Consider the following 21,073-nt stretch of genomic DNA (forward strand, 5'->3'; position numbering starts at 1 on the left):
TTTCCCGCCCGAGCGGCCCAGTGTGTGGTATTTGTGCAGTAGGCGGTAGTGATTGTCTGGCACTGCCCCCACAGTAAATAAGCCTCAGGAGGTAACCAGCCATGTATTGTATGCGACCACCCGCAGAGGCTGTGATTGTTCTCTAGCAAACAAATAAGCCCTCAGGTAAACCAGCCATTATGCCAGCATTTTGTCGTCCCACCCGCAGAGGCTGTGATTGTTCGCCTGCCCCCATAGTAAATAATCCCTGAGGTAACCAGCCATGTATATTATGCGACCACCCTCAGAGGCTGTGATTGTCCGCCTGCCCCCATAGTAAATAATCCCTGAGGTAACCAGCCATGTATATTATGCGACCACCAGCAGAGGCTGTGATTGTGCGCCTGTCCCCATAGTAAATAATCCCTGAGGTAACCAGCCATGTATATTATGCGTCCACCCTCAGAGGCTGTGATTATCCGCCTGCCCCCATAGTAAATAATCCCTGAGGTAACCAGCCATGTATATTATGCGTCCACCCACAGAGGCTGTGATTGTGCGCCTGCCCCCATAGTAAATAATCCCTGAGGTAACCAGCCATGTATATTATGCGACCACCCGCAGAGGCTGTGATTGTGGGCCTGTCCCCATAGTAAATAATCCCTGAGGTAACCAGCCATGTATATTATGCGTCCACCCACAGAGGCTGTGATTGTCCGCCTGCCCCCATAGTAAATAATCCCTGAGGTAACCAGCCATGTATATTATGCGACCACCCTCAGAGGCTGTGATTATCCGCCTGCCCCCATACTAAATAATCCCTGAGGTAACCAGCCATGTATATTATGCGACCACCCTCAGAGGCTGTGATTGTCCGCCTGCCCCCATAGTAAATAATCCCTGAGGTAACCAGCCATGTATATTATGCGTCCACCCTCAGAGGCTGTGATCATCCGCCTGCGCCCATAGTAAATAATCCCTGAGGTAACCAGCCATGTATATTATGCGACCACCCTCAGAGGCTGTGATTGTGCGCCTGTCCCCATAGTAAATAATCCCTGAGGTAACCAGCCATGTATATTATGCGTCCACCCTCAGAGGCTGTGATTATCCGCCTGCCGCCATAGTAAATAATCCCTGAGGTAACCAGCCATGTATATTATGCGTCCACCCACAGAGGCTGTGATTGTGCGCCTGTCCCCATAGTAAATAATCCCTGAGGTAACCAGCCATGTATATTATGCGACCACCCTCAGAGGCTGTGATTATCCGCCTGCCCCCATAGTAAATAATCCCTGAGGTAACCAGCCATGTATATTATGCGTCCACCCACAGAGGCTGTGATTATCCGCCTGACCCCATAGTAAATAATCCCTGAGGTAACCAGCCATGTATATTATGCGTCCACCCACAGAGGCTGTGATTGTGTGCCTGTCCCCATAGTAAATAATCCCTGAGGTAACCAGCCATGTATATTATGCGACCACCCGCAGAGGCTGTGATTGTGCGCCTGTCCCCATAGTAAATAATCCCTGAGGTAACCAGCCATGTATATTATGCGTCCACCCACAGAGGCTGTGATTATCCGCCTGCCGCCATAGTAAATAATCCCTGAGGTAACCAGCCATGTATATTATGCGTCCACCCACAGAGGCTGTGATTGTGCGCCTGTCCCCATAGTAAATAATCCCTGAGGTAACTAGCCATGTATATTATGCGACCACCCTCAGAGGCTGTGATTATCCGCCTGCCTCCATAGTAAATAATCCCTGAGGTAACCAGCCATGTATATTATGCGTCCACCCACAGAGGCTGTGATTATCCGCGTGACCCCATAGTAAATAATCCCTGAGGTAACCAGCCATGTATATTATGCGTCCACCCACAGAGGCTGTGATTATCCGCCTGCCCCCATAGTAAATAATCCCTGAGGTAACCAGCCATGTATATTATGCGTCCACCCACAGACTCTGTGATTGTTCGCCTGCCCCCATAGTAAATAATCCCTGAGGTAACCAGCCATGTATATTATGCGACCACCAGCAGAGGCTGTGATTGTGCGCCTGTCCCCATAGTAAATAATCCCTGAGGTAACCAGCCATGTATATTATGCGTCCACCCACAGAGGCTGTGATTGTCCGCCTGCCCCCATAGTAAATAATCCCTGAGGTAACCAGCCATGTATATTATGCGTCCACCCTCAGAGGCTGTGATTATCCGCCTGCCCCCATAGTAAATAATCCCTGAGGTAACCAGCCATGTATATTATGCGTCCACCCACAGAGGCTGTGATTGTGCGCCTGCCCCATAGTAAATAATCCCTGAGGTAACCAGCCATGTATATTATGCGACCACCCTCAGAGGCTGTGATTGTGCGCCTGTCCCCATAGTAAATAATCCCTGAGGTAACCAGCCATGTATATTATGCGACCACCCGCAGAGGCTGTGATTGTGGGCCTGTCCCCATAGTAAATAATCCCTGAGGTAACCAGCCATGTATATTATGCGTCCACCCACAGAGGCTGTGATTGTCCGCCTGCCCCCATAGTAAATAATCCCTGAGGTAACCAGCCATGTATATTATGCGACCACCCTCAGAGGCTGTGATTATCCGCCTGCCCCCATACTAAATAATCCCTGAGGTAACCAGCCATGTATATTATGCGACCACCCTCAGAGGCTGTGATTGTCCGCCTGCCCCCATAGTAAATAATCCCTGAGGTAACCATCCATGTATATTATGCGTCCACCCTCAGAGGCTGTGATCATCCGCCTGCGCCCATAGTAAATAATCCCTGAGGTAACCAGCCATGTATATTATGCGACCACCCTCAGAGGCTGTGATTGTGCGCCTGTCCCCATAGTAAATAATCCCTGAGGTAACCAGCCATGTATATTATGCGTCCACCCTCAGAGGCTGTGATTATCCGCCTGCCCCCATAGTAAATAATCCCTGAGGTAACCAGCCATGTATATTATGCGACCACCCTCAGAGGCTGTGATTGTCCGCCTGCCCCCATAGTAAATAATCCCTGAGGTAACCACCATGTATATTATGCGTCCACCCACAGAGGCTGTGATTATCTGCCTGACCCCATAGTAAATAATCCCTGAGGTAACCAGCCATGTATATTATGCGTCCACCCACAGAGGCTGTGATTATCCGCCTGCCCCCATAGTAAATAATCCCTGAGGTAACCAGCCATGTATATTATGCGTCCACCCACAGAGGCTGTGATTGTCCGCCTGCCCCCATAGTAAATAATCCCTGAGGTAACCAGCCATGTATATTATGCGTCCACCCACAGAGGCTGTGATTATCTGCCTGACCCCATAGTAAATAATCCCTGAGGTAACCAGCCATGTATATTATGCGTCCACCCACAGAGGCTGTGATTGTGCGCCTGTCCCCATAGTAAATAATCCCTGAGGTAACCAGCCATGTATATTATGCGTCCACCCACAGAGGCTGTGATTGTCCGCCTGCCCCCATAGTAAATAATCCCTGAGGTAACCAGCCATGTATATTATGCGTCCACCCTCAGAGGCTGTGATTATCCGCCTGCCCCCATAGTAAATAATCCCTGAGGTAACCAGCCATGTATATTATGCGTCCACCCACAGAGGCTGTGATTGTGCGCCTGCCCCCATAGTAAATAATCCCTGAGGTAACCAGCCATGTATATTATGCGACCACCCGCAGAGGCTGTGATTGTGGGCCTGTCCCCATAGTAAATAATCCCTGAGGTAACCAGCCATGTATATTATGCGTCCACCCACAGAGGCTGTGATTGTCCGCCTGCCCCCATAGTAAATAATCCCTGAGGTAACCAGCCATGTATATTATGCGACCACCCTCAGAGGCTGTGATTATCCGCCTGCCCCCATACTAAATAATCCCTGAGGTAACCAGCCATGTATATTATGCGACCACCCTCAGAGGCTGTGATTGTCCGCCTGCCCCCATAGTAAATAATCCCTGAGGTAACCAGCCATGTATATTATGCGTCCACCCTCAGAGGCTGTGATCATCCGCCTGCGCCCATAGTAAATAATCCCTGAGGTAACCAGCCATGTATATTATGCGACCACCCTCAGAGGCTGTGATTGTGCGCCTGTCCCCATAGTAAATAATCCCTGAGGTAACCAGCCATGTATATTATGCGTCCACCCTCAGAGGCTGTGATTATCCGCCTGCCGCCATAGTAAATAATCCCTGAGGTAACCAGCCATGTATATTATGCGTCCACCCACAGAGGCTGTGATTGTGCGCCTGTCCCCATAGTAAATAATCCCTGAGGTAACCAGCCATGTATATTATGCGACCACCCTCAGAGGCTGTGATTATCCGCCTGCCCCCATAGTAAATAATCCCTGAGGTAACCAGCCATGTATATTATGCGTCCACCCACAGAGGCTGTGATTATCCGCCTGACCCCATAGTAAATAATCCCTGAGGTAACCAGCCATGTATATTATGCGTCCACCCACAGAGGCTGTGATTGTGTGCCTGTCCCCATAGTAAATAATCCCTGAGGTAACCAGCCATGTATATTATGCGACCACCCGCAGAGGCTGTGATTGTGCGCCTGTCCCCATAGTAAATAATCCCTGAGGTAACCAGCCATGTATATTATGCGTCCACCCACAGAGGCTGTGATTATCCGCCTGCCGCCATAGTAAATAATCCCTGAGGTAACCAGCCATGTATATTATGCGTCCACCCACAGAGGCTGTGATTGTGCGCCTGTCCCCATAGTAAATAATCCCTGAGGTAACTAGCCATGTATATTATGCGACCACCCTCAGAGGCTGTGATTATCCGCCTGCCTCCATAGTAAATAATCCCTGAGGTAACCAACCATGTATATTATGCGTCCACCCACAGAGGCTGTGATTATCCGCGTGACCCCATAGTAAATAATCCCTGAGGTAACCAGCCATGTATATTATGCGTCCACCCACAGAGGCTGTGATTATCCGCCTGCCCCCATAGTAAATAATCCCTGAGGTAACCAGCCATGTATATTATGCGTCCACCCACAGACTCTGTGATTGTTCGCCTGCCCCCATAGTAAATAATCCCTGAGGTAACCAGCCATGTATATTATGCGACCACCAGCAGAGGCTGTGATTGTGCGCCTGTCCCCATAGTAAATAATCCCTGAGGTAACCAGCCATGTATATTATGCGTCCACCCACAGAGGCTGTGATTGTCCGCCTGCCCCCATAGTAAATAATCCCTGAGGTAACCAGCCATGTATATTATGCGTCCACCCTCAGAGGCTGTGATTATCCGCCTGCCCCCATAGTAAATAATCCCTGAGGTAACCAGCCATGTATATTATGCGTCCACCCACAGAGGCTGTGATTGTGCGCCTGCCCCATAGTAAATAATCCCTGAGGTAACCAGCCATGTATATTATGCGACCACCCTCAGAGGCTGTGATTGTGCGCCTGTCCCCATAGTAAATAATCCCTGAGGTAACCAGCCATGTATATTATGCGACCACCCGCAGAGGCTGTGATTGTGGGCCTGTCCCCATAGTAAATAATCCCTGAGGTAACCAGCCATGTATATTATGCGTCCACCCACAGAGGCTGTGATTGTCCGCCTGCCCCCATAGTAAATAATCCCTGAGGTAACCAGCCATGTATATTATGCGACCACCCTCAGAGGCTGTGATTATCCGCCTGCCCCCATACTAAATAATCCCTGAGGTAACCAGCCATGTATATTATGCAACCACCCTCAGAGGCTGTGATTGTCCGCCTGCCCCCATAGTAAATAATCCCTGAGGTAACCATCCATGTATATTATGCGTCCACCCTCAGAGGCTGTGATCATCCGCCTGCGCCCATAGTAAATAATCCCTGAGGTAACCAGCCATGTATATTATGCGACCACCCTCAGAGGCTGTGATTGTGCGCCTGTCCCCATAGTAAATAATCCCTGAGGTAACCAGCCATGTATATTATGCGTCCACCCTCAGAGGCTGTGATTATCCGCCTGCCCCCATAGTAAATAATCCCTGAGGTAACCAGCCATGTATATTATGCGACCACCCTCAGAGGCTGTGATTGTCCGCCTGCCCCCATAGTAAATAATCCCTGAGGTAACCAGCCATGTATATTATGCGTCCACCCACAGAGGCTGTGATTATCTGCCTGACCCCATAGTAAATAATCCCTGAGGTAACCAGCCATGTATATTATGCGTCCACCCACAGAGGCTGTGATTATCCGCCTGCCCCCATAGTAAATAATCCCTGAGGTAACCAGCCATGTATATTATGCGTCCACCCACAGAGGCTGTGATTGTCCGCCTGCCCCCATAGTAAATAATCCCTGAGGTAACCAGCCATGTATATTATGCGTCCACCCACAGAGGCTGTGATTATCTGCCTGACCCCATAGTAAATAATCCCTGAGGTAACCAGCCATGTATATTATGCGTCCACCCACAGAGGCTGTGATTGTGCGCCTGTCCCCATAGTAAATAATCCCTGAGGTAACCAGCCATGTATATTATGCGTCCACCCACAGAGGCTGTGATTGTCCGCCTGCCCCCATAGTAAATAATCCCTGAGGTAACCAGCCATGTATATTATGCGACCACCCTCAGAGGCTGTGATTATCCGCCTGCCCCCATACTAAATAATCCCTGAGGTAACCAGCCATGTATATTATGCGACCACCCTCAGAGGCTGTGATTGTCCGCCTGCCCCCATAGTAAATAATCCCTGAGGTAACCAGCCATGTATATTATGCGTCCACCCTCAGAGGCTGTGATCATCCGCCTGCGCCCATAGTAAATAATCCCTGAGGTAACCAGCCATGTATATTATGCGACCACCCTCAGAGGCTGTGATTGTGCGCCTGTCCCCATAGTAAATAATCCCTGAGGTAACCAGCCATGTATATTATGCGTCCACCCTCAGAGGCTGTGATTATCCGCCTGCCGCCATAGTAAATAATCCCTGAGGTAACCAGCCATGTATATTATGCGTCCACCCACAGAGGCTGTGATTGTGCGCCTGTCCCCATAGTAAATAATCCCTGAGGTAACCAGCCATGTATATTATGCGACCACCCTCAGAGGCTGTGATTATCCGCCTGCCCCCATAGTAAATAATCCCTGAGGTAACCAGCCATGTATATTATGCGTCCACCCACAGAGGCTGTGATTATCCGCCTGACCCCATAGTAAATAATCCCTGAGGTAACCAGCCATGTATATTATGCGTCCACCCACAGAGGCTGTGATTGTGTGCCTGTCCCCATAGTAAATAATCCCTGAGGTAACCAGCCATGTATATTATGCGACCACCCGCAGAGGCTGTGATTGTGCGCCTGTCCCCATAGTAAATAATCCCTGAGGTAACCAGCCATGTATATTATGCGTCCACCCACAGAGGCTGTGATTATCCGCCTGCCGCCATAGTAAATAATCCCTGAGGTAACCAGCCATGTATATTATGCGTCCACCCACAGAGGCTGTGATTGTGCGCCTGTCCCCATAGTAAATAATCCCTGAGGTAACTAGCCATGTATATTATGCGACCACCCTCAGAGGCTGTGATTATCCGCCTGCCTCCATAGTAAATAATCCCTGAGGTAACCAGCCATGTATATTATGCGTCCACCCACAGAGGCTGTGATTATCCGCGTGACCCCATAGTAAATAATCCCTGAGGTAACCAGCCATGTATATTATGCGTCCACCCACAGAGGCTGTGATTATCCGCCTGCCCCCATAGTAAATAATCCCTGAGGTAACCAGCCATGTATATTATGCGTCCACCCACAGACTCTGTGATTGTTCGCCTGCCCCCATAGTAAATAATCCCTGAGGTATCCAGCCATGTATATTATGCGACCACCAGCAGAGGCTGTGATTGTGCGCCTGTCCCCATAGTAAATAATCCCTGAGGTAACCAGCCATGTATATTATGCGTCCACCCACAGAGGCTGTGATTGTCCGCCTGCCCCCATAGTAAATAATCCCTGAGGTAACCAGCCATGTATATTATGCGTCCACCCTCAGAGGCTGTGATTATCCGCCTGCCCCCATAGTAAATAATCCCTGAGGTAACCAGCCATGTATATTATGCGTCCACCCACAGAGGCTGTGATTGTGCGCCTGCCCCATAGTAAATAATCCCTGAGGTAACCAGCCATGTATATTATGCGACCACCCTCAGAGGCTGTGATTGTGCGCCTGTCCCCATAGTAAATAATCCCTGAGGTAACCAGCCATGTATATTATGCGACCACCCGCAGAGGCTGTGATTGTGGGCCTGTCCCCATAGTAAATAATCCCTGAGGTAACCAGCCATGTATATTATGCGTCCACCCACAGAGGCTGTGATTGTCCGCCTGCCCCCATAGTAAATAATCCCTGAGGTAACCAGCCATGTATATTATGCGACCACCCTCAGAGGCTGTGATTATCCGCCTGCCCCCATACTAAATAATCCCTGAGGTAACCAGCCATGTATATTATGCAACCACCCTCAGAGGCTGTGATTGTCCGCCTGCCCCCATAGTAAATAATCCCTGAGGTAACCATCCATGTATATTATGCGTCCACCCTCAGAGGCTGTGATCATCCGCCTGCGCCCATAGTAAATAATCCCTGAGGTAACCAGCCATGTATATTATGCGACCACCCTCAGAGGCTGTGATTGTGCGCCTGTCCCCATAGTAAATAATCCCTGAGGTAACCAGCCATGTATATTATGCGTCCACCCTCAGAGGCTGTGATTATCCGCCTGCCCCCATAGTAAATAATCCCTGAGGTAACCAGCCATGTATATTATGCGACCACCCTCAGAGGCTGTGATTGTCCGCCTGCCCCCATAGTAAATAATCCCTGAGGTAACCAGCCATGTATATTATGCGTCCACCCACAGAGGCTGTGATTATCTGCCTGACCCCATAGTAAATAATCCCTGAGGTAACCAGCCATGTATATTATGCGTCCACCCACAGAGGCTGTGATTATCCGCCTGCCCCCATAGTAAATAATCCCTGAGGTAACCAGCCATGTATATTATGCGTCCACCCACAGAGGCTGTGATTGTCCGCCTGCCCCCATAGTAAATAATCCCTGAGGTAACCAGCCATGTATATTATGCGTCCACCCACAGAGGCTGTGATTATCTGCCTGACCCCATAGTAAATAATCCCTGAGGTAACCAGCCATGTATATTATGCGTCCACCCACAGAGGCTGTGATTGTGCGCCTGTCCCCATAGTAAATAATCCCTGAGGTAACCAGCCATGTATATTATGCGACCACCCGCAGAGGCTGTGATTGTGCGCCTGTCCCCATAGTAAATAATCCCTGAGGTAACCAGCCATGTATATTATGCGTCCACCCACAGAGGCTGTGATTATCCGCCTGCCGCCATAGTAAATAATCCCTGAGGTAACCAGCCATGTATATTATGCGTCCACCCACAGAGGCTGTGATTGTGCGCCTGTCCCCATAGTAAATAATCCCTGAGGTAACCAGCCATGTATATTATGCGACCACCCTCAGAGGCTGTGATTATCCGCCTGCCCCCATAGTAAATAATCCCTGAGGTAACCAGCCATGTATATTATGCGTCCACCCACAGAGGCTGTGATTATCCGCCTGACCCCATAGTAAATAATCCCTGAGGTAACCAGCCATGTATATTATGCGTCCACCCACAGAGGCTGTGATTGTGTGCCTGTCCCCATAGTAAATAATCCCTGAGGTAACCAGCCATGTATATTATGCGACCACCCGCAGAGGCTGTGATTGTGCGCCTGTCCCCATAGTAAATAATCCCTGAGGTAACCAGCCATGTATATTATGCGTCCACCCACAGAGGCTGTGATTATCCGCCTGCCGCCATAGTAAATAATCCCTGAGGTAACCAGCCATGTATATTATGCGTCCACCCACAGAGGCTGTGATTGTGCGCCTGTCCCCATAGTAAATAATCCCTGAGGTAACTAGCCATGTATATTATGCGACCACCCTCAGAGGCTGTGATTATCCGCCTGCCTCCATAGTAAATAATCCCTGAGGTAACCAGCCATGTATATTATGCGTCCACCCACAGAGGCTGTGATTATCCGCGTGACCCCATAGTAAATAATCCCTGAGGTAACCAGCCATGTATATTATGCGTCCACCCACAGAGGCTGTGATTATCCGCCTGCCCCCATAGTAAATAATCCCTGAGGTAACCAGCCATGTATATTATGCGTCCACCCACAGAGGCTGTGATTGTCCGCCTGCCCCCATAGTAAATAATCCCTGAGGTAACCAGTTATGTATATTATGCGTCCACCCACAGAGGCTGTGATTATCCGCCTGCCCCCATAGTAAATAATCCCTGAGGTAACCAGCCATGTATATTATGCGTCCACCCACAGAGGCTGTGATTGTCCGCCTGCCGCCATAGTAAATAATCCCTGAGGTAACCAGCCATGTATATTATGCGTCCACCCACAGAGGCTGTGATTGTGCGCCTGTCCCCATAGTAAATAATCCCTGAGGTAACTAGCCATGTATATTATGCGACCACCCTCAGAGGCTGTGATTATCCGCCTGCCTCCATAGTAAATAATCCCTGAGGTAACCAGCCATGTATATTATGCGTCCACCCACAGAGGCTGTGATTATCCGCGTGACCCCATAGTAAATAATCCCTGAGGTAACCAGCCATGTATATTATGCGTCCACCCACAGAGGCTGTGATTATCCGCCTGCCCCCATAGTAAATAATCCCTGAGGTAACCAGCCATGTATATTATGCGTCCACCCACAGAGGCTGTGATTGTCCGCCTGCCCCCATAGTAAATAATCCCTGAGGTAACCAGTTATGTATATTATGCGTCCACCCACAGAGGCTGTGATTATCCGCCTGCCCCCATAGTAAATAATCCCTGAGGTAACCAGCCATGTATATTATGCGTCCACCCACAGAGGCTGTGATTGTCCGCCTGCCCCCATAGTAAATAATCCCTGCGGTAACCAGCCATGTATATTATGCGTCCACCCACAGAGGCTGTGATTGTGCGCCTGTCCCCATAGTAAATAATCCCTGAAGTAACCAGCCATGTATATTATGCGACCACCCTCAGAGGCTGTGATTATCCGCCTGCCCCCATAGTAAATAATCCCTGAGGTAACCAGCCATGTATATTATGCGTCCACCCACAGAGGCTGTGATTATCCGCCTGACCCCATAGTAAATAATCCCTGAGGTAACCAGCCATGTATATTATGCGTCCACCCACAGGGGCTGTGATTGTCCGCCTGCCCCCAATAGTAAATAATCCCTGCGGTAACCAGCCATGTATATTATGCGTCCACCCACAGAGGCTGTGATTGTGCGCCTGTCCCCATAGTAAATAATCCCTGAGGTAACCAGCCATGTATATTATGCGACCACCCGCAGAGGCTGTGATTGTGCGCCTGTCCCCATAGTAAATAATCCCTGAGGTAACCAGCCATGTATATTATGCGTCCACCCACAGAGGCTGTGATTATCCGCCTGCCCCCATAGTAAATAATCCCTGAGGTAACCAGCCATGTATATTATACGTCCACCCACAGAGGCTGTGATTATCCGCCTGACCCCATAGTAAATAATCCCTGAGGTAACCAGCCATGTATATTATGCGTCCACCCACAGAGGCTGTGATTGTCCGCCTGCCCCCATAGTAAATAATCCCTGCGGTAACCAGCCATGTATATTATGCGTCCACCCACAGAGGCTGTGATTGTCCGCCTGCCCCCATAGTAAATAATCCCTGAGGTAACCAGCCATGTTTATTATGCGTCCACCCACAGAGGCTGTGATTATCCGCCTGCGGCCATAGTAAATAATCCCTGAGGTAACCAGCCATGTATATTATGCGTCCACCCACAGAGGCTGTGATTGTGCGCCTGTCCCCATAGTAAATAATCCCTGAGGTAACCAGCCATGTATATTATGCGACCACCCACAGAGGCTGTGATTGTCCGCCTGCCTCCATAGTAAATAATCCCTGCGGTAACCAGCCATGTATATTATGCGTCCACCCACAGAGGCTGTGATTGTCCGCCTGCCCCCATAGTAAATAATCCCTGAGGTAACCAGCCATGTATATTATGCGACCACGCACAGAGGCTGTGATTGTGCGCCTGCCCCCATAGTAAATAATCCCTGAGGTAACCAGCCATGTATATTATGCGTCCACCCACAGAGGCTGTGATTGTCCGCCTGCCCCCATAGTAAATAATCCCTGAGGTAACCAGCCATGTATATTATGCGACCACGCACAGAGGCTGTGATTGTGCGCCTGCCCCCATAGTAAATAATCCCTGAGGTAACCAGCCATGTATATTATGCGTCCACCCACAGAGGCTGTGATTATCCGCCTGCCCCCATAGTAAATAATCCCTGAGGTAACCAGCCATGTATATTATGCGTCCACCCACAGAGGCTGTGATTGTGCGCCTGCCCCATAGTAAATAATCCCTGAGGTAACCAGCCATGTATATTATGCGACCACCCTCAGAGGCTGTGATTGTGCGCCTGTCCCCATAGTAAATAATCCCTGAGGTAACCAGCCATGTATATTATGCGACCACCCGCAGAGGCTGTGATTGTGCGCCTGTCCCCATAGTAAATAATCCCTGAGGTAACCAGCCATGTATATTATGCGTCCACCCACAGAGGCTGTGATTGTCCGCCTGCCCCCATAGTAAATAATCCCTGAGGTAACCAGCCATGTATATTATGCGACCACCCTCAGAGGCTGTGATTATCCGCCTGCCCCCATACTAAATAATCCCTGAGGTAACCAGCCATGTATATTATGCGACCACCCTCAGAGGCTGTGATTGTCCGTTTGCCCCCATAGTAAATAATCCCTGAGGTAACCAGCCATGTATATTATGCGTCCACCCTCAGAGGCTGTGATCATCCGCCTGCGCCCATAGTAAATAATCCCTGAGGTAACCAGCCATGTATATTATGCGACCACCCTCAGAGGCTGTGATTGTGCGCCTGTCCCCATAGTAAATAATCCTTGAGGTAACCAGCCATGTATATTATGCGTCCACCCTCAGAGGCTGTGATTATCCGCCTGCCCCCATAGTAAATAATCCCTGAGGTAACCAGCCATGTATATTATGCGACCACCCTCAGAGGCTGTGATTGTCCGCCTGCCCCCATGGTAAATAATCCCTGAGGTAACCAGCCATGTATATTATGCGTCCACCCACAGAGGCTGTGATTGTCCGCCTGCCCCCATAGTAAATAATCCCTGAGGTAACCAGCCATGTATATTATGCGTCCACCCACAGAGGCTGTGATTATCTGCCTGACCCCATAGTAAATAATCCCTGAGGTAACCAGCCATGTATATTATGCGTCCACCCACAGAGGCTGTGATTGTGCGCCTGTCCCCATAGTAAATAATCCCTGAGGTAACCAGCCATGTATATTATGCGACCACCCGCAGAGGCTGTGATTGTGCGCCTGTCCCCATAGTAAATAATCCCTGAGGTAACCAGCCATGTATATTATGCGTCCACCCACAGAGGCTGTGATTATCCGCCTGCCGCCATAGTAAATAATCCCTGAGGTAACCAGCCATGTATATTATGCGTCCACCCACAGAGGCTGTGATTGTGCGCCTGTCCCCATAGTAAATAATCCCTGAGGTAACCAGCCATGTATATTATGCGTCCACCCACAGAGGCTGTGATTGTGCGCCTGCCCCCATAGTAAATAATCCCTGAGGTAACCAGCCATGTATATTATGCGTCCACCCACAGAGGCTGTGATTATCCGCCTGCCCCCATAGTAAATAATCCCTGAGGTAACCAGCCATGTATATTATGCGTCCACCCACAGAGGCTGTGATTGTCCGCCTGCCCCCATAGTAAATAATCCCTGAGGTAACCAGCCATGTATATTATGCGACCACCCTCAGAGGCTGTGATTATCCGCCTGCCCCCATAGTAAATAATCCCTGAGGTAACCAGCCATGTATATTATGCGTCCACTCACAGAGGCTGTGATTGTCCGCCTGCCCCCATAGTAAATAATCCCTGAGGTAACCAGCCATGTATATTATGCGACCACGCACAGAGGCTGTGATTGTGCGCCTGCCCCCATAGTAAATAATCCCTGAGGTAACCAGCCATGTATATTATGCGTCCACCCACAGAGGCTGTGATTATCCGCCTGCCCCCATAGTAAATAATCCCTGAGGTAACCAGCCATGTATATTATGCGTCCACCCACAGAGGCTGTGATTGTGCGCCTGCCCCATAGTAAATAATCCCTGAGGTAACCAGCCATGTATATTATGCGACCACCCTCAGAGGCTGTGATTGTGCGCCTGTCCCCATAGTAAATAATCCCTGAGGTAACCAGCCATGTATATTATGCGACCACCCGCAGAGGCTGTGATTGTGCGCCTGTCCCCATAGTAAATAATCCCTGAGGTAACCAGCCATGTATATTATGCGTCCACCCACAGAGGCTGTGATTGTCCGCCTGCCCCCATAGTAAATAATCCCTGAGGTAACCAGCCATGTATATTATGCGACCACCCTCAGAGGCTGTGATTATCCGCCTGCCCCCATACTAAATAATCCCTGAGGTAACCAGCCATGTATATTATGCGACCACCCTCAGAGGCTGTGATTGTCCGTTTGCCCCCATAGTAAATAATCCCTGAGGTAACCAGCCATGTATATTATGCGTCCACCCTCAGAGGCTGTGATCATCCGCCTGCGCCCATAGTAAATAATCCCTGAGGTAACCAGCCATGTATATTATGCGACCACCCTCAGAGGCTGTGATTGTGCGCCTGTCCCCATAGTAAATAATCCTTGAGGTAACCAGCCATGTATATTATGCGTCCACCCTCAGAGGCTGTGATTATCCGCCTGCCCCCATAGTAAATAATCCCTGAGGTAACCAGCCATGTATATTATGCGACCACCCTCAGAGGCTGTGATTGTCCGCCTGCCCCCATGGTAAATAATCCCTGAGGTAACCAGCCATGTATATTATGCGTCCACCCACAGAGGCTGTGATTGTCCGCCTGCCCCCATAGTAAATAATCCCTGAGGTAACCAGCCATGTATATTATGCGTCCACCCACAGAGGCTGTGATTATCTGCCTGACCCCATAGTAAATAATCCCTGAGGTAACCAGCCATGTATATTATGCGTCCACCCACAGAGGCTGTGATTGTGCGCCTGTCCCCATAGTAAATAATCCCTGAGGTAACCAGCCATGTATATTATGCGACCACCCGCAGAGGCTGTGATTGTGCGCCTGTCCCCATAGTAAATAATCCCTGAGGTAACCAGCCATGTATATTATGCGTCCACCCACAGAGGCTGTGATTATCCGCCTGCCGCCATAGTAAATAATCCCTGAGGTAACCAGCCATGTATATTATGCGTCCACCCACAGAGGCTGTGATTGTGCGCCTGTCCCCATAGTAAATAATCCCTGAGGTAACCAGCCATGTATATTATGCGTCCACCCACAGAGGCTGTGATTGTGCGCCTGCCCCCATAGTAAATAATCCCTGAGGTAACCAGCCATGTATATTATGCGTCCACCCACAGAGGCTGTGATTATCCGCCTGCCCCCATAGTAAATAATCCCTGAGGTAACCAGCCATGTATATTATGCGTCCACCCACAGAGGCTGTGATTGTCCGCCTGCCCCCATAGTAAATAATCCCTGAGGTAACCAGCCATGTATATTATGCGACCACCCTCAGAGGCTGTGATTATCCGCCTGCCCCCATAGTAAATAATCCCTGAGGTAACCAGCCATGTATATTATGCGTCCACTCACAGAGGCTGTGATTGTCCGCCTGCCCCCATAGTAAATAATCCCTGAGGTAACCAGCCATGTATATTATGCGTCCACCCACAGAGGCTGTGATTGTCCGCCTGCCCCCATAGTAAATAATCCCTGCGGTAACCAGCCATGTATATTATGCGTCCACCCACAGAGGCTGTGATTGTCCGCCTGCCCCCATAGTAAATAATCCCTGAGGTAACCAGCCATGTATATTATGCGACCACCCTCAGAGGCTGTGATTGTGCGCCTTCCCCCATAGTAGTTAATCTCTCAGGTAACCAGCTATTATACCAGTATTTCATCCCCCCCCAGGGGGTCACAGAAAAGACCCCACAGTCACATACCTGTATGGTGCCAGAAATTATTTAGGATCCCCATTAAAATTCATCATGTATATTTTCTCCCTTGATTGGGACTAATTATTTTCAAAAATAAGTCACATTCTTCTAATTGCCATATTTTATCCAAGACGACACCATGTACCTCCAATGTCTGTTCTGTTGTATGTGACCTGGATGTGTACACCCTAGGACTGCGCACAGCGACCCATTCAGATGAATGATCTTTCCCTCTGTCTAACCGACCGTGAGAGAGAATCGCAACCTAGGTTATCAGTGTAAATTTACACAGTCCACAAAACTAGGTGCTTTTCTCTACCGTTCATAGGGTCCAGCAGAAAGAACCGCCATTTGGTTTTTATCAATTTTTCCTTAATTTGTACTGTGCATGCTCTAAAGAGGCTGGGTCAAATGCCCCCCGGGCCGCTCTTCCAGCAGCTGTACAGGGCCAGCCTGCTGCATGGCATCCATATAACACACATGGCCATGCTCCGCAAACTGCGCGTGGCCGTGTCTGCTGTACTGTGATGTGGCCGGACCGGACATTGACATATTTACAGGCGCAGTGTTGGCTCCATCAGACACGGCCCCGTGCAGCTTGTTGTGCGCAAGCTGCACAGGGCTGTCTGTATGCTGCGTGTTTATACACATCTGTACATGTCTGTGTACTGAGTGCACATCTGTATGCTGTGTGTGTACACATCTGTACAATTTGTGTGGACACACCTATGCTGTATAAACACGTCTGTATGATGTGTGTACACATCTGTTCGCAGTGTTTACACTTCTATATGCAGTATGTGTATACACATCTATACGCAGTGTGTACATGTTTGTACACTGCATGTGAACATGTCTGTATATTGTATATGTGCTTATCTGTATGCAGCGTGTGTCTATACGTGTTCACGCTATGTGTGTGCACACACGTCTGTACTCTGTCTCTTCTACACATTCACCTTAATGGTGCATACTGGTCAACTCAAGTATTTATACAGTTTTTTCTTCAATTCTACCCACACGTATTCGTTTGAGTTGAGGTCTGGGGACTGTGGGGGCCAATAACGCACCTCTACTTCATTGTCATTGTACTATTTCTTCACCAATCTCGGCATATACTTCAGGTTGTTGTCGTGCTGGAACACTGTCGTCCTTTTCATACCCATAGTACTCAAGTGTACAAAGTAACTTGTCTTTTAAGATGTTCACATATAGCTCAGCGTTGAGACCACCATTGATCCTGGTCAAGTATCCAACACCTTTGCCTGTGAAACAATCCCATATCATCAGGCTTCCTCCACCGAATTTTTCAATCCGTTAGTCTCTTTTTCCTTTGTTTCTTCCAGACACATTAGACCCTAGTGTATTGTCTTTCATCTCATCTCTCCAAATCACGCATTTCCAGTCTTCTCCTGTCCACTTTTGTACTTTTTGGCAAACTCGAGCCAAGGCTTATGATGATATTGAAGGCAAGGCTCGTTCATCTTTTTTCGGGCCACCATTCCAGACTTATGTAACACGCTTCACACAGTGCTTGCATGGAAGTCTGGAAGGATTTCACTATTACGAAGCATATGAGCAACTTTCACTGCAGTATTTGTTACACTCAAAATGATAGACCTTGTGATGAAATGACTTCTTGACTCTGATATTTTACTTGGACGTCCACCTCTTGGGTTTTGAATGGATGGACTTAATTTCTTATTCTTGAAACTGTCGTAGCCCTCACATGATGCAGTTTGTCAATTTCCTTGGCCAAGAGACCACTATCGATGAGCTGGATCATGCCGTTTCTCTTTTCTTGGAAAATCTCCATTGCTGCTCCTTGATTCGAACCAGTGACCTTCACTTGAGAATCAACCTAATAACACACTGAGCTATTAGGGAGTGTGAGAACAGGTTGTAATTTGTAGTATACAGGAAGAAAAATATTTTTCACCACCAGGAGCATGACAAGAATCTGCATAACTAATCATTTGCTAAATAGTTGCAAGTGAAGTTTATGTATGAGATAGGCAAGATGATTGGCACAGTGGCCCAGAGGTTAGCATTGTAGTTTTGCAGTGCTGGGATCCTGGGTTCATGTCCCATCGAGGACAACATTTGCAAAGTGTTTGTATGTGCTCCCCATGTTTGCATGGTTTTCCTCTGGGTGCTCGGATTTCCTTCCATACTCCAAAGACACTCTGATTGGGAAATCAGATTGTTAGCCCCAATGGGAACAGCGATAATAACCTCTGTAAAGTACTGTGGAATTAATAGCACTGTATAAGAGAGTAAAATAAATAAATAAAAATATATCAAATGAAGGTAGTAAGGTAGTCTCATGTTCAAAACTGTAGTGGATGGTGAGATATGGAGCCTGAAAATCAAAGTTCAAAACATTGTTACCATTTTGCTCGTCAGTGGATCTGTGTATACTTCTATAGTGGTTTATATGCTATATACAGCCAGCAACCTGTGTCCCCAAAGTAATATATGTAAGAGGATGCCAGTGACAGCCTATGAAGCTCTAGAGAACTCCATGCCCAAGAGCGTTAAGGCAGTGCTTGAAAATAATGATGGCCACACAAAATATTGACACTTTTGGCACAATATTGCCATTTTCAGTTAGGAGTGTACTTACTTTTGTTGCCAGTGGTTTGTACATTAATGGCTGTGTGTTAAGTTATTTAAAGGGTACACCAAATTAACACTGTTATACAAGCTGTACACTACTTTACATTGTATTAAAGTGTCATATCTTCAGTGTTGTCCCATAAAAAAAATAATCTATATATATAATTGCCTTATTCTGTCTGTCTGTCTGTCTGTCATGCTCCAAAATTGTGTCCTTACGGTGACACAAAGCTGATTGGCCGCTGGGCTCGCCTTGGCCCCCCCCCCCCCCACGGATTGGCCTCTCGCCCCGGCTCTCTGCAGGCCCCGCCCCCCTCACGCAATGCACGCTCGCTCTGGCCCAACTGACACGGAGCTCCGACTCCCAGGTGAGTACACACACACACATCAGATCACACTCACTCTCACACACACCTCACACATCACATCCACACACTCACAACATCCTGGGATATCGCTTGCTTCTACACCGGCTCCGTCACGATCCCAGCAGCGCCAGACATAACCTTGCGATGCTGGGATCTTGACGGAGCCGGTGAACGCTGGTAACCATTATACACATCGGGTAACTAAGGTCCCTTGGTTAGCCGATGTGTATCATAGTTACCAGTGTACACCGGCTCCCGGTACACATGTGCAGGGAGCCGGCATTATACTCCTCTCCCCCCAGGACTACTCCTCCTATTACAGTCCTCCTATTATACTCCTCTCTGAGTATAATAGGAGAACTATTATAGCATGGGGGATGTAGCACGATGGGGGAGTGCGCAGCATGGGGGATGTAGCACGATGGAGTGCGCAGCATGGGGGATGTAGCACGATGGGGAGTGCGCAGCATGGGGGATGTAGCACGATGGGGAGTGCGCAGCATGGGGGATGTAGCACGATGGGGGGGTGCGCAGCATGGGGGATGGAGCACGATGGGGGGGTGCGCAGCATGGGGGATGTAGCACGATGGGGAGTGCGCAGCATGGGGGATGTAGCACGATGGGGGGTGCGCAGCATGGGGGATGGAGCACGATGGGGGGTGCGCAGCATGGGGGATGTAGCACGATGGGGAGTGCGCAGCATGGGGGATGTAGCATGATGGGGAGTGCGCAGCATGGGGGATGTAGCACGATGGGGAGTGCGCAGCATGGGGGATGTAGCACGATGGGGAGTGTGCAGCATGGGGGATGTAGCACGATGGGGAGTGCGCAGCATGGGGGATGTAGCACGATGGGGAGTGCGCAGCATGGGGGATGTAGCACGATGGGGAGGTGCGCAGCATGGAGGATGTAGCACGATGGGGAGTGCGCAGCATGGGGGATGTAGCACGATGGGGAGTGCGCAGCATGGCGGATGGAGCACGATGGCGGGTGCGCAGCATGGGGGATGTAGCACGATGGGGAGTGCGCAGCATGGGGGATGTAGCACGATGGGGGATGCAGCACGATGGGGGGTGCGCAGCATGGGGGATGTAGCACGATGGGGAGTGCGCAGCATGGGGGATGTAGCACGATGGGGAGTTCGCAGCATGGGGGATGTAGCACGATGGGGAGTGCGCAGCATGGGGGATGTAGCACAATGGGGAGTGCGCAGCATGGCGGATGTAGCACGATGGGGAGTGCGCAGCATGGCGGATGGAGCACGATGGCGGGTGCGCAGCATGGGGGATGTAGCACGATGGGGAGTGCGCAGCGTGGGGGATGTAGCACGATGGGGGATGTAGCACGATGGGGGGTGCGCAGCATGGGGGATGTAGCACGATGGGGAGTGCGCAGCATGGGGGATGTAGCACGATGGGGGGTGCGCAGCATGGGGGATGTAGCACGATGGGGGGTGCGCAGCATGGGGGATGTAGCACGATGGGGGGTGCGCAGCATGGGGGATGGAGCATGATGGGGAGTGCACAGCATGGAGGATGGAGCATGATGGGGAATGCGTAGCATGGAGGATGGAGCACGATGGGGAGTGCGCAGCATGGGGGATGGAGCACGATGGGAGGTGCACACCTCCCCCAACACACACACACACACATACACACACAGGGAACCACAAACACCACCATACACAGACACCCACACACACAGACAACGCTGCACACACACAACACCCAACACACAAACACCGCGGCATACATAAATATACGCACATACCGCATAACACACACATTGCACAAAACATACCTCCCCCCAAAACACACCACACCCACACAAACCGCGCAACACACACACACACAACGCGACAGACACACAGCGCTCCACAAACAACGCAACACACAT

This window comes from Anomaloglossus baeobatrachus, chromosome 3 (assembly GCF_048569485.1).
Source record: "Anomaloglossus baeobatrachus isolate aAnoBae1 chromosome 3, aAnoBae1.hap1, whole genome shotgun sequence".
Taxonomy (NCBI): Eukaryota; Metazoa; Chordata; class Amphibia; order Anura; family Aromobatidae; genus Anomaloglossus; species Anomaloglossus baeobatrachus.